General features: G+C 42.1%; 1 protein-coding gene across 2 annotated transcripts in view; it reads left to right on the top strand.

The window, feature by feature from the left end:
* SUPT3H (SPT3 homolog, SAGA and STAGA complex component) overlaps positions 1-15,580 on the top strand; it is a 418,544-nt gene that overhangs the window by 362,644 nt on the left and 40,320 nt on the right. The window lies entirely within an intron of this gene.

Raw genomic sequence — 15,580 nt, 5'->3', positions numbered from 1 at the left:
TTAGTTTATGATTTAGAAAATTGATTGAATTGAAATGTATATCTTTCTCCCATCTAATAACACGCCTAATTCTATACTTATAAATGCTAATGTCCCCATGATCTCTTTATTACAGACTTTATTCTCATTTATGAGTTCCATGTTAAATTGGTAAATCAGCGGAATCGTCACCGTAGCCTTGAGTTAGCATAGCACAGCATTAGGGAAAGAGTGCTATGCATTTAATTGCAGTTTTTAAAAGTTATGTCATGTTGTCATGCCCCACATTTGTGTTCGTATGTTACCATGTTTAATTTATAAGGAGTTTGTTTAATTTACAACAAGCTTCTGGGCTGCTTCCTGTTACTCATTAGTTCCCTTCAGAGCCCAACTATTTGGTAATAGCTGTGGCTGTTGCTATGTGAATATCTGAAATACAGTGAAGCTAAAGTGATACAGGATGAGAGGACCCATGTTAGAGAACTGGAAAAATAGAAGAACAGTGCAGCAGGAAATGTCAGAGTACATTTTAGGGCACTTTGTATTTCCATAAATGCATGCGGGAGCGACGTTGCAAATACTTGAAACTGTGTGTTTTCATTTTTGGCCTGACTTCCTAGCATTGAAGGAACCATGTCTAATGATCTTGAGTATTCTTAAAGAAAAAGAAATTATATTTTGCATAATGCCTTGCACGTGTGAGTTCCCTCTGGCAGAAGCACTATGGTTAGTGTGTCGCCTCCCAGGGAAGAGACCGTCCACGTTAAAGGTGCGATGACCGCGCCGAGTGCGCGCCCGGCATTGCGACTTTGCTAAAGGGTGGACACGGCCTCTTTCACTTATTCTTTCCCTCCTTCCTGCTGCTTTGGCTCAAGCAGAAGCAGCAAAGGACAGCTGAGTACAGACAGTTTCTTCCTCCCTCATTCAGCAAACCATGGAGAAAGATCTTGGCTTCTTGACATTAATAACTTTGCTTCAACTCTACTTGGAACTATTTAGGCAGCTTTTCAAAAATGAAAAAGGTACAATAAAAGGGGGCCAACCTTCCTGTTTTACTCATAAAGTAGCAGATTCAGCAGAGGCTCAGGCACCTCTGGGAATGACCATATGGCTCCCGGCAGACCCAAGGTTGGAGAATTAGTATTTTCTTGCACAACTTTCATTGAAACTATTAAAAGACAATCAGCTTGCATAGGCCCAGCGGCAGGCCGTTCTGAAGCTTTTCCTTCTTGTTGTTAAGTAAGAGTAATGGTAGTGTAATGCTTGGCTGCCTTTTAGACAGTCAAAAAATGTTTCTGATCAGAGGAAGTGGGGTGGCGGGGGGGTACCTAAAGGCTGTCCTTGAACCAAAATAGAGAAAAGAATGTGAACACACACATAATGGGTGTGTGTAATGCAAGAATGTGTCTGATATTTATCTGCATTTTACACACATGCTCAGAATAGTCTTTGCTGTATATTAACTTTTGATTCCCTGGAATATTTGAAAAACTGGCATTGCCCAAGGGTCAAATACAGCACATTTCAGGTCAATACCTGTGGCTGCACAGTAGGAGGAGTGGAAAGATATGAAGAAACCATTCTACAAATAAAGATGACAGTTTCATTAGGAGAACAAAATAAGAAAAACTGTGCCTTCTGATTCTGTTTTGCATTAGTTTGCATTTGTTTCTGAGTGCACTAGAGACAGGATGTCTGCTACCCCTTATCTGTTACAGTGTGGGCCATAAAGCCTGGGAGATGAAAACCTGCTGCCTCAGGAGAAGCATCTGCCAATCAAAACTGGCCAGCCCGAGAAATGGGGCTCCAGCCCATTAGCACCTCCCTCCTCCATGCCAGAGACCCAGGCGGAGGGGGCAGAGTTAGTGCTGTTACAGGACCCGCTTTGGAAAGTGCAACATGTTTACATACAGTTCCCTGTGATGGGAAAAGCCTAAGCTTTAAAACTGGAAAGCGTATGTTGCTCATTCAGATCTGACTGTTCTTTGATAACCCAAGAACTTCAAGTTGCAGAACTGGATGGAAAAAAACGGTGGTTTTTATTTTAATATGTACCTCTTAAAGAACACATTCTGTGCTTCCTCTTTTCATTTTTATCTTTTAGATAAGGAAATACTGTGTTTTATCTCTGGGGTTTTTCTTGGAATTTAAGGGGTAGAGCTAATCCTGTTTCATAAGATAGACCTTCAGGTATTTGAAGACAGCTATTCTGTTTCCAGATCCTGTTAGAAAATCTTTAAAAGAAAAAAAGAATTATCTAAATGGTAAATAAGTTTCTGTTTATTTTTTTAATATGAATGCTGTTTTTAAATCACATTTTAGATACATTAAAATACTTGCATTTCATGTTGGTGTATTATTGGTGGTGAGCAGGGACCGGAACATAGCACAGAAAGAGGCTGGGGAAGCTGATTGGAGCTGGGTCTACAAGGCTTAAAGAAAAGGAAAGAGGGCTGGTGGAGGGAGGTGGCACATAGGGACAGGGAGAGGAGCCACCGCAGAGGGGAGCTCTTCAGGGACGTCGATCCCACTGAGCTCTCCCTCCAGAACCCAGCTCAACAGGAACCGAACAACTCGCAGTGTCCACTGTTGGGTAGTAGTTTTTCCTAATTGGCGGATTGCTTCTGTTCAAAGCAGATGATAAAGGGTCCCTCTGACTGCTGTGAGCAGTGTCCTACAGGCAGGCAGAGAAGCACGGAGACCAGCTGGCCGGTTGTGACAAGCGGGCACAGAGAGGTGATGGTGCAGTGTGCATTGCTTTGGGAAAGTTCATTTCATCTGATTCCTTTTGCCTGTTATCACCATTCCTGCACTCGTTTTTATTCCCCTGTTTGGGGCCGCCTCTGTTTTCACTTTTGTAATCTGCTCTCTGCATTTCTAAGCCCCAAGCACAGCATAACTGCCCGTTTGTGTAAATGAGCGCTTGCCACGCCGCTGATAGCTGGGCCGTTCATCCGTCTCATGCACAGCCCAAGGCTGGGTGCAGAGCGAGCACGTCGCATGTATTTATTACATGCACCCATGTGTTGAGTTCGTGTTTCCTGTGATGATTCAGAACTTCCTGAGGGTATCAGTGAGTCCAAGGCCAGTATGAGATAGAGCTTGAGAGCTTGGGCTGTGCAGCAACCACCCAGCCTCACATCGTCCTGCACCACTTAGTAGATATGTGACCTTGGGAGTTTTATCACCTTCCTGGTCGCACCCACCTCATAGAATTGTTATAAGAATTAGATGTGTTAATACAAGTATAGTGCTTGGAGCAGTGCCTGGCACCGAGTAATCACAGTATGTTAGCCTTTATAATTGTCATAAAGAAATAAAAGCTTATTTCTCTTTCGTCTCCAGAAAAGAAAGGCAGCCATTAGGTAAAATACTTTCCACAGCCACTAGGACATTATTTAGAAATGTTAAGATACCAATTTAAAACTTTCAGTGTGGAATTGTTTTGAACTAGGTGGTGGAATGGAACCTCCTGAAGACAAAATGTGAAATCGAATTGTTTCCTAGTGAGATTATGCCTGAACACACCTTCCTTCTACCTCGCCCAAGGTTAGCTCGCAAAGACAAATATGGAAGAAGGAGCATCATTTTATGCAAGTTAACTTCTAGTTTTGTGGGAGAGCAAAGCTGTGTGTGAGTGGATCTTCTCTTTGATTAGTGACACACTAAATGGTGAAAAGTAGAGAATTTTCCATAGCTGTTCTTCTATAAAAATCACCTCCAAATTAGAAGAGTGGATAGATATAGCATGAATATTTTTAATGTTTTCATTTTCTTCTAATGTTCATGCGTGCGGCTTCTTGGGCGGGGGTTGAGAGGAGGGTCGGGAAAGGAAGCAGAAGCATGGAGAGGAGAGGGCTCCTTCTCCATTCAGTTTTTCAGAGGAGTAAGTCCTTCAGTCGCCTTACAATCGGAAGAGGTTAAGTAAAAATGTGAGATTGAAGCCTCGCTGAAATGCGACCTCTAATGAATGCCACTGTGCGGCGGGGGCCAGATTACATGTTCACAGCTCAGTGGCGGAGTTAATGAAGCCGAGCAAGGTGCACGCGTGTCTCAGCCGCGCAGGGGAGTGCAGAACTAGGGGAAAGCGGGAGAGCGGGACCAGCTGAGGGGTCAGGAAGGCCAAATGCAAAAGGTAGCTACAGTGGGGGTTTGTCTGGTGTCACCAATAATTACTTTCCCTCAGGTGCCCATTTGCCTAATTCTGGCTCAAATGTTTTTAAAATAGTTGATTCTAAGCCCCTTCCTTCCTCACTAGAATACAGTAAAAATTAGAAGCAAAGTCTTGAGTTTCCCCAAGGCTGGAAAATAGAAGATATTGGTATCATTACCATGAATTGGTCTTCAAATGTCTAAGGATGATGGATTTTCCATTTCCTTTGGCACCCAGATTTATAGGAAATGCCTTAGGGGCCCCTCTTCTTTAAACAAGGAGTCAATCTTCATCTCTTTGGCAGGTTCAGTTCCTGGAAAAGTCCTGACAAGTCAAAATGGTGTGAGTCAATTTTCAGTTTCCTATAGAAACAGTGTCAGTAGGAGTTTATATTCTTGACCAAGGGCTTGATGCCCAGCTTTTTATAGAAATAACTCCAGACACCAAGATTTCATCAACTAAAGCAATTAAAGAAGGCACTCTAGTGTTTCACAATTTAAGACTTTTATGTATTTTTACTCTAAAGTCATAGTAAACCATATGGAATTTTTTTTTTTAAATATTCTATTATATTTTTATTTCAAGGAAACTACAAGGCGACAACCTGTCTGCGTTAGTATGGAAATTTAAAAGGCTGTTTGGGGAACATTTTAACAAGCTTCTTCAAGGAAACATACAGCCATTCAGTGGTGACCCTTTGATAAATCATACTTCTGCCCTGGCCGGTGGCTCAGTAGTTAGAGCACCAGCCCTTGCACCGCAGGGTTGCAGGTTTGGTTCCCTGTCAAGGGCACGTACCTGGGTTGCACGTTCAGTCCCCAGCCCTGGGCAGGGCACATGCAGGAGGCAGCTGACCAAATGTGTCTCTCCCGCATCGATGTCTCTCTCTCTCTCTCTCCCTCCCCCCCTCCCTCCCTCCCTCCCTCTCTCTCTCTCTTTCTCTCTCCCCTCTCCCTTCCCCTCTCTCTAAAAACCAATAGAAAGGATACCCTCCGGCGAGGATTAGCAACAACAGGCCACACTTTTCCCCTGGCTGGTTAGACTGACGGCCGGCTCTGATGGTAGAGAATGCACATTTTCGTGGATCAATTTAAGTGCGGATTCATTTCCTCCGAACTGCCCTGTAAGTCTCTGTGCCGCCCGCCCTAACTGAGGGGGACAGTGGACACAGGCGTCCTCATTGCTGTGAGTCGCATCTGTGACCTCTGAGACGGCCTGTGCCCTGGGAGAGAGACCCGTATCTCCACACCCTACTCGGCCCAGCCAGCTGGGAATCCCCTTTATTCCACCAGCCGTGGGGAACCTGTTTTCTTCCAGGGGTCATTTGGATATTTATAGCATCATTCTGGGACCATGCAAAATGATCAACTTAAAAATTAGCCTGCTGTTTTTAATCCAGCATTTAATTAATTCACCCCTAATGTGATGGCTGGACCTGCTTCTCCTTGCTGAGGCCTGGGCAGGGCCAGGCAGAAGGATGTCGTGGGCGGGCCAACGTTCCCCACCCCTGCTGAGATACTGATGTGGCTTTACTCTGTTCCTGTACTTAGGTAAATTTTATATACAAATACTTCAAAACTATATCTGAAACATCTCATGGAAGGTATTATTCAAAATTATTGAAATCGTTCCAGTGAGGAAAGCTAAAAACTATTGTTCCCTTCGTATAGTCTCTGCACATGGAAAATCCTCAAGTCCTTGAAGCTTATATCTAGAATTCCATCTCATGAACATATTCATCGTCTGTGTCCACCATCTCTCTGTGGTCACACACTCATGCTCACATCTGAACTCCCAAAAAAGAGGAGACAAGGTCTGTGGGTGCGATTCCTGCACTAGAAGATCGCAAACATAATCTGAACCTGGACCTCCAGATGAATCAGCAGCTTATTAAGAAGTAACTGAAAGCCATAGTAGTGGCTTCACAGCACATATATGTATTTTGTACACGTACACAAATACAGATATATTTAGATAAATAGATGATAGATGATAGATAGATGATGGATGGATGGATGGATGGATGGATGGATGGATGGATGGATGGATGGATGGATGATATAGATAGATGATTGATAGATAGATAGATAGATAGATAGATAGATAGATAGATAGATAGATAGATAGATAGATGATAGATAGATAGAATATAAAAACAAAAAGTAAACCCAGCTCTCCCAGACTCTGACAAAGAGCAAAATAATTGGGGCGGAGAGGGGGGAAAGAGTTCAGCATTTCAGTCATAAATTTTCAGGACTCATTTCTGTGTGAGTGTTTTGTCTTGCTAACCACAGAGAACACTTGGAGCGAGTGGATCATTTTTTTTCAATTGCTTCTCCGGCACTGGCCCTGAGGGACAGACTTGATGATCTAATAGGTCTTTTCCATTCCTAATATCTACAATTTTGGCTATTCTGTGGCAGCTTCTTATTGCTTTAAATAAGCCATTTTAATTCAAAAAACATACATCTGGATTTGACCTGCCTAATATATGTCAAGAAGTGTGTGTCCCTTCAAACCCCCACTAGGGACTTTCTAAGACACTGAACGGAAGCAAGAAAAAAAAAGCAAGGAGAAGTGGGGAGCCTGTGAGTCAAATGATTTTCTGTTTAAGTTTTTATTTTTCAGCAATGAGATTATCCCTTAGGCCTCTTTAAACCTTTTGTTTTGTTAAAATCTAATCTGAACGTTATTAATACATTCTTACTTCAGTAATTTTTAAGAATTGTTGATTCTGTTTCCTAGAAGTTGTCCTCCCATTAACTGGCATTTTGTTTCTCAGATTTTGGTCATCACTTCTGACCAATTCTTGGTTTCATATCCACTGCGCAGCTTCTCAGACGTAGACATCTAAAGAGGAGATAGCGTCTGTGGGTTACTCCCAGTGTCATCCAGCGGTGGTCCTCGGGCCAGGTGTCCTGGGAGCATTATCCTAAGTACATAATAACTGCCTTCTCCCCAGCTAAATACATCACCAACACTATGAATTAGCTTCTATGAATGTACAGCTGTGCAGCCCCTATAGTTGTACTTCAGATCATACATCTGCTTGATCTACTGGAATAACTAACCTTCATTCTTCCTGCACAGTGATTTTCATTTAATATGTAGGTCTTATAAGCTGTTGCCAGTTAATACTTTCTCCTGTACATATTTAGTTACTTCCTCAAATTTTTCTCCCAGACAGGAAGAATAGAGGGTTGTGTCTGTGAGTCTTTTTGTCCTGAATGCTGGATTACATTCTTGGATTCTTTCTCCAGGTCATTATGATTATAGGCAGACTAAACCAGGATAAAAACTGGGATTCATTTGGTGTGCTTCTCTCCATATCATACTTATAGGAGAGTCAAATATGTTGCCACAAATAAGTAGGGTTTTGTATGTTTCTTCATTCAACAAATATTTGTTGCTCATGTACTATATTTCAGGCACCTCAGTAAATTGCGTTGAACTAATTTCATATATGGTACCCAGTGCTTCAGCTATAAGTTAGCCTCACCACATTTAAATAGAAATTATTCACAAGGTAACAAGAAATTCATCTCTCACTCACCTCTGTTCTTCTATAAAGGAAAGCCGGATGGAATGAAATAGCAGAAAGTGTATTGGGTTGGGTGTTAGATGTCCTAGCTCCTAGTCTGGCCTCTGCCACTGAACTCTGAGATTTAGACAAGTCATTTAACCTCCCTGCACCACAGCTTTCTCGTCTAAAATGCACATAGTAATCCTGCCTGCTTTCCAGAATTATAATGAGGTTCAGATGAGATAATGCTTGTAGAAGTACACTGTCAACCATAAACCACTGTGCGGACAAGCACATACAATGCATTGTTATTGGTGCCAGCTGAAACTAAATGGTGAAGACAAGTCAAGGACAGTGTCTCAAGAGCAAGCAGTTTGGACTTTAATATATTTCAGTCGCTAACAGAAAAGGTTCACGTATAAGCGAGCCGACAGGGAAAACCCCTGATTAGAAAAGGCCAGTTGCAAAGATTCACTCAGTATATGTACACAGAATGTAACTGTAATATTTTTCTCATCACAAGGGATGAAGGCTGCAGGGAATTAAAACTCAGAATGAACCTGAAATACAAATGAAGGTTTGGATTTTTTTCCCCTGTATGAGTGGTTCTCCACCCTGACTGAACATTGGGATTGATGCCTGGGCCCCACTTCCAGAAATTAATTGGTCTGGGGGTGCTGTCTGGGCCTCAAGGTATTTTAAGATTCCCAGGTGGTTCTAATGTACAGTCAGCCAGTGTCAAGAAAAATCACTGTGCTGGAGAGATCACAAAAGGACCTCCAGAAGTCTAGTCATAACAACAGAATTTATGGACACAAAGAGATAACTGTCAACAGTAGAGGAATATGTGCGTCTAATGAATGATAGGGACAATTAGAGGGACCCGCAGGCCTCCAACTGTAGTCTTATATATAGTAGCTTAGGCTGACATCTCACCAGGTGAAAAATAGAGCCGAGGAAAAGACAGAGTTACAAAAATCTTTCCATAACTGTTAAACTTTCCATTTGAAAATGAGTTTCCAACCAGTAATATGATAGCTACTGAGTGAGTCGAGTGGCAATAGGTATACATAAACATGAGCATTAAGTGTTATTTTCACAATTCTTGTTCCCTGTAGTAAATATTTATATAACGGCTAATCTGAGTTGTTATAACTAATCATGGCTGGTTCCCTTTAATGTGCAGACACTTTGATTGTGACCAGACTTGTAGTCTCAGGTCATTTACAGAAATGCCAAAAAAAAAAAATATATTTCTGCAAGAAAGAGAGCGGCATTTCATGCTTAGCAAAATGACTATCAGCAGTCAGAAAAGCATGTAGTAGTTAGCACAGTCCCAATGCAAGGAACAAAGGGGGTAGCCTTTCATCGTGGTGCATGGGGTCCAAAGCGTTGTCCTGGCTCGCGCGCAAGGGTTCAGTCGGACCCCAGTGTCAGAATCCAAGAAAAAGTGCCATTTATGTGTTTTAAGTTCTGTTTTTAAACAGAAAAAGCCAAGAAAGTTGAAGAAACTGTAATGCTAAAAACTTTATTTCTGGTGTGGGAAGTTATTCCTTACTCTTCAAAAAACATTTTCAATTTGGAAAAACGTTGACAAAATGTTCAGAAGGTTCAGGCCCCCCATGCTCTCTCCAAGGACCTTTCTCAGCCTCCCCCAGTGTACGCGTCCGCCTCAGCCTTGCCTCCTTCCCCACTTCTGTCCTCAAAGCGCCCTTTGTTTTGTCGGCCCCACGGGGCTTGTTGAAGGGCCCAGAAGTTCCCACCCAAGGCTTCCTGGTGTCCGTACCCATCTTGAGCCTCTCGTCACTGTCTCTGCGGTTAGATTGTTGGGATAGTTAGAAGTTTAGCTGTTGAGAGAGCAGTGAACCCAGCTGCTCGTATCATGATGGTCAAGTCTAAAGCTATAGTGCAGGAAAGGAGCAAAGTCGAAAAGCAAAGCAGTGAAAGGCAGCGAGGGTCAGAGAGGGTCTCAGCACAGTTTTTCAAAGCGCCGTTATCAAAGGACAGTGCCGTAGAATTCCACTTCAGGCACTCCACAGAGAAATACCATTTTAAAGCTGTTTACTAACTGCCGATCACTTCCAGTGACAGATGAACGCATGGCTCTGCTCCACTGCACTGAGTCCCTGGAGACACGGCTTCGTGTCTCTCGTATCTGTTTTCCTCCCACATGGTGCCTAGCCCAGTGCCTGGTACTTAGAAGGCATTCGGTACATGTTTGCCAAACTGAATTGATTGTATAGATATGTACACTTTTAACTTTGATTTTAACAAAATAATTCTAGCCATATAATTTTTTTATTCAAATGGACCTTTTAATGAAAACACAGCATGCTGCCCCGTTGAAAACCAACAATTTAGAAACTTGCTAAGTGTTGTCCATTTCCTAGCACTGTTCAGTTCCAAATATTCTTCCTGCTGTGATGTACAAATCCTGACCATCCCAGAGAAGCATAATTGTTTTTTGTTTTGATATGCTGACTTATAATTTACATACAATAAAATTCACTCTCAAGTATGTAGTTGGATATATTCTGACAAATGTATATAGGCATATAACTACCATCACAATTAAAATATAGCATTTCCGTTGCTGCAAAAAAAAGTATCATGCCCCTTTATAATCAGCCTTCTTCCTTCATTCCCAACCCTGCCAACCGCTGATCTATTTTCCTACCTTATAGTTTTGCCTTTAGAATGTCATGTAAATGGAAATCATACATATGTACCCCTTTGGTTCTAACCTCTTTCATTCAGCGTAATACATTTGAAATGTACCATTCTGTTGCCTGTATTGGTAGTTCATTCTTTATGTATGTTAATATACATTTTGCATTATTTCCAGTTTGGGGAAATTATGAATAAAGTTTACATTAAAGTATATAAACATTCATTCACATGTAAGTCTTTGTACAGGCATGTTTTCATTTCTCTTCAGTTTGTGATTTTGAAGAAATTCAGTTTGTCAGTTGTTCTTTGTGTATAAATGTGTTAGCTAAGAAATCTTTGTTTATTACAAGGTCACAAATATTTTCTCCTATTTGATCTTCTAGAAGTTTTACAGTTTCTAATGTTTGGGTCCGTCATTCATTTCTGGTTAATATTGGTATATGGTGTGAGATAGGATCAAGGTTCTTTTTCTTTCATTTCTGCATATGGATGTTCAGTTGTTCCAGCTTCATCTGTTGAAAAGACTATCAAGACTGTCCCTTCCTTCACTGAATTTTCTCGGCACCTTTACTGAAAATAAATCTACCACATCCATGTGGGTCTTTGGGGCTCTCACGTCTGTCCCATTGATCCGCATGTCTGTCTGTAGGCTGTCAGGTGGTGTATGTCCTCCAACTTCATTCCTTTTCAAAGTTTTTTGGCTTTTCAAAGTCCTTTGCATTTTCATTTAGAATCGGTCTGTCACCTTCTACAGAAAAGCCTGGGTGGGGTTTGGAAAGTAATTGCACCAAATCTATCAATAAGTTTGTGGAGAATATCTTAACAATATTGTCTTCTAATCCATACTCACGGTATATCTCTCCTTAAGATCTTTTAAAATTTCTCTCAACATTTGTTCATTTTCATCGTTCAGATCTCACACACGTTTTGTTAAAATTTTTCTTTAAGTATATTTTACATGCTTTTGTAATTTTTAAATTTCTGTTTCTGCTTGTTCATTGCTAGAATATAGAAATAAAATTCATTTTTATGTCGACCTCATACACTGCCACCTCGCTAAACTACGTTCTAGTGACTTTCTTAGATTCTTTGTTGTTTTCTGTGAACAGAGGCAGCTTTATTTCAGCATTTCCAATTTGTATGCCTCTTATTTCTGCCTTCTTGGCTAATTTTACTGGTATTAATGGTGACTAGGAATGGTGAGAGTAGACATCTTGCTTTATTTCTGATCTTACGGGGAAAATGTTCAGACTTTCACAACTAAGATTAATATTAGCTGTGCGTTTTTCATAGATGTCCTTTTCCAGATTGAGGAACACCACTGTTTTTAGTCTGTCTTTTTCTGTGTATGTGTATATGCCTCATTTTTTAATTTCTAATGCTTTTTCATGTATCTCACTAGGGCGCTAATGTAAAACAACTTATCGTAATTTCTGCCACCAAGAAGGTCTTTTGTTAGCACACTAAGGTGTGTCTGTCCTGCAACTAGACTTTTTTTAATATTTCTAAAATTTCTATCAATATTGGATACTTCCTTATCTAATCCCCCTTGTCATCTAGGTGGTCACAGTGTTCCCAAGTGACAGTTCTCTTCCACATAACAAGACATTTCTCTTCAAAAGTCAGTGGACTCGAGTCTTTGTCGTGGAGCAATGTCTCTGGTTGCCACCAAGAGCAAATGACATCGTTGAACATTCGGGATGATTCATTTTAATGTGAGCACCTATTCATAGTCACTGCCATGACCTGCAGCTGCTGCTGTGTGGTAATGTGACAGTGCTCCCCTCCTGTCTTCCAGGGGACTGCAAAGCAGGCCCGTCTGTCCCAGGCAGTAGTAACACTCCCCTCTGTCGAAGTCCAGACCATCAGACTGCTCTTATATCATGGGCATTTAAAGAAACCAATTTTCTTATCTCTGTATATCATCTAAGTATTTGTTATAGGTAAGTAGGTAGATTTGACCCTTAAACAATGTGGGGGTTAGGGGTCCTGACCCCTGCACAGTCAGTAATCTGCATGTAACTTTTGACTCCCCCAAAAACTTAAGCTGTCCCTCAGTATCCATGGGGGATTGGTTCCAGGACTCCCCACGGGTACCAAAATCTGCAGATGCTGAAGTCCCCTGTATAAAATAGTGCATGTACATTAATGGATACAGTCGGCCCTCCACATGCACAGACTCCCATCCTCAGGTCAAATACAGCACAGGTATTTATTTTCAAATATCCACATGTAAGTGGACCCACATAGTTCAAACCCATGTTGTTCAAGGAGCAACTGTGTATTTAAAAATAGGTATATAAAAGCGAGGAAAGCCTTTGAGTGACTTATAGCTGGTAATGTCTCTCTTTCCATTCATTTTCTTATATTGAAATAATCCTGGGGTAACTGGGTAGCACTGACCAGCCTCATGATTTCATGTCCTCACGGGTTTGTTATTAAACTGATACCAGTTACCTATTTTTGTAGAGGCAGAGAACTGTCACATTTATTTCTAAATCCACGCTACTTTCGATGAGACTTTACCCATGGACTAGCATTCTCAAAAGTTACTGAAACCCCCTGTGCCTCCTGTTGAAAGAGCTCATATCGGTCACTGTGAGTGAATGAGCTCTCTGAAGACCTCAACATTAAAGAAGTGGCAGGGCACACATGTGCTGTGATGTGTGGATGCCGCCCGGGTGTGCCCCGCTCCTCCCGCTGCTTCACAGCCGTGAAGAGCTCAGGGCACGCGTTCCCTCCGGGCCGCGGTGCGCAGGCTAAGCGGCAGTGAGGGGAATAGATCCCAGGATCTAAACTTCAATCCGGAAAGAAATTGTATCTGCTTGAATTGTATTTAGAGATTAAAAAGGAAAACTGAAAATTATTAGGACATGGTTTATTTCTTCTTTGCAAATATATGTTCTTAGAGAGCTCACACTCAGTACTCAGCAGTGAGTACTCGAGCAGACTTCTGAAAATCAGCGTATTTTCCTTTTTGGATCTGAAACTATGGCTCTGTCATTCACAGGGAATGAGCAGGGCTGTGACCATCGTTCCTGGAAAGGTCATCTTTGATGGCTTTCTGTGTGTATGAGCGTGCACGTGCTTGCACACACACATATGCACACACACGCATTTAAGTACCTTTCTCCCTCTCCTACCCCCTGCCCCACAGTGAGACCCCATGAAATGAGAGCAGTGACTTTTCTCTGGCTCCTTAGAGCCTCCCATCTGCCTTTCACACGGGATATACCCAAGGAAATGTTGGGAGGAAGAGGGAATGTTCTCTGTGTTACCAGTCTTCCCAGGATTTCCCTTTTAAATCTGATTTCAGTTATGCCCCAACACTCCTCTGTCCCCATGCATAGGCCACCTGCACAGGCCTCTGAATGTCACCTTATCAAAGGGCAGACTCCACCCCGTCCCTCTCAGTCCCCTTACTCTGCCTTATTGGTTTTCATAGCACTTATCACCGCTGTCATGTTGCCGACTTTATTTATTTATTTATTGACTGTCTCACCCACTAAAAAGTCCAATTTAAGGTCCTCACAATGCATCCCAGCACTTCAAACAGTGCCTGGCTTATCATAGGCGCTCGGTAAATTCTTGTGAATTAATGGAGAAACAAATGCGAGCCGGGGCCGTTCTCAGACCTGTGAACCCCAGGTCCCCGAGAGCCGTACAGTTAGAAGGGGTCATCCCCAGGCCCAGAGGCACACTGAGCATGGTCTGTAGAGAAGATAACTGATAGGTCTTAATGTGTTTTCAACTGTGTGTAGTACTGTTGTGATTTAATAAAATTCATTTAGACGCATCATTAAAGGGTTTTTGATCATTACGATTTCCTCAGTCAGTGGCTACCCGAAGACAATTCCCATGTGAGTGTTTCTAAAAGTTTTTCTATTTCTTCATACTCGTTTCACCATAATGTGTCTTTAAGATTCCCTTATACATTTTAAAGATGGAAATTACTGATCTGAGGGTTTCCTGGGCTTGAACTGAGTTACTCAGGTTTGCGTTAAGGCAAAGGACTGTGGTGTGATGGTCATTATCAGAACATGGGGTTTAAATACTCTCACTCCTTCCTTCGAAGGCCAGTGCAGCCATCCCTTGGTATCTGCGGGGAAAAGCGGTTCCAGGACCCTCAGGGATGCCAAAATCCATGGATGCTCAAGTCTCACCTAAAATAGCATAGTCTTTGCATGTAACCTGTGCACACCCTCCCACTTACTTTAAACCACCTCTAGATTACTTATAATACCTAATACTATGTAAAATGCTATGTAAACAGTTTAGGGAGTAATAGCAAAAAATAGTCTGTACATGTTCATTGCAGACACAACCACATACATAGTACACAGCAGCAACCACGTAACTTTTTTTTTTATATTTTTTTTATTTGCAGTTGGTCGAATCCGTGGATGTGGAAGGCCAACTGTACTGATTTTTTCTTATACTTTCACACAGTGTTTGAGATGAAAGTGCCACAGTCCCGAGAATGCACTTTAGGTTTTTCCGCTCGTGATGTATCATTTAGGAAAGCCTTACTTACTGGTACACTTCGGGGCCAGTCTTTGTTTCAGGGGACTGTGGAACCCCCGTACCTGGTGTGGACGCCAGAAAGGGAACATTTCCAGCACGCGTGGAGGCAGGACTGATCTTATTTGACACTCTCGGCCCAAAAAGTTAGTGATTGCACCATTGCAAAAGCGGCTGTTCCTGCTCATAGACTGATTTCAGTTTCTGAGGACTTCAGCAGTAGCCTTAGTTTCCATAGTACATGGTTAACACAAATTTATGCCAAAAAATAGGGAAAGTAGGTGTATTATCATCTTTGTTACTTTCCTAAGACTGCTGTAACAGTGCCACAAACTGGGTGGCTTAAAACCATACAAATTTATTATCTCGCAGTTCTGGAGGCTAGAAGTTCAAAATCAAGGTGTCAGCAGGGCTGGTTCCTATGAGGACTCCAGGGGAGAGTCTCTCCCAGCTTTTGATGATGACCAGCCATGCTTGGTGCTCCTTGGTTGTAGATGCATCACTCCGATCTCTCTCTGTCTTCACTTAGTGTTCTCCCTGTGTGTCTCTCATCTCCTCTTAAAAGGACACCGCTCATGTTTGATGAGGGCTCACTTTAATGCTCTCATCCTAACCTGATCCCATCTGCAAGGACCCCACTTCCAAGTAAGGGCACAGTTACTCCTTCCAGGAGTTAGGACTTCGACTTAGCTTTATGGAGGACACAATTTAACCAATAACACCATCTAATTACT

Source organism: Miniopterus natalensis, chromosome 5, assembly GCF_054644295.1.
Source record: "Miniopterus natalensis isolate mMinNat1 chromosome 5, mMinNat1.hap1, whole genome shotgun sequence".
Lineage (NCBI taxonomy): Eukaryota > Metazoa > Chordata > Mammalia > Chiroptera > Miniopteridae > Miniopterus > Miniopterus natalensis.
Note: the sequence above shows the minus strand (reverse complement) of the source record. Positions and strands in the feature narration are given on the sequence as shown.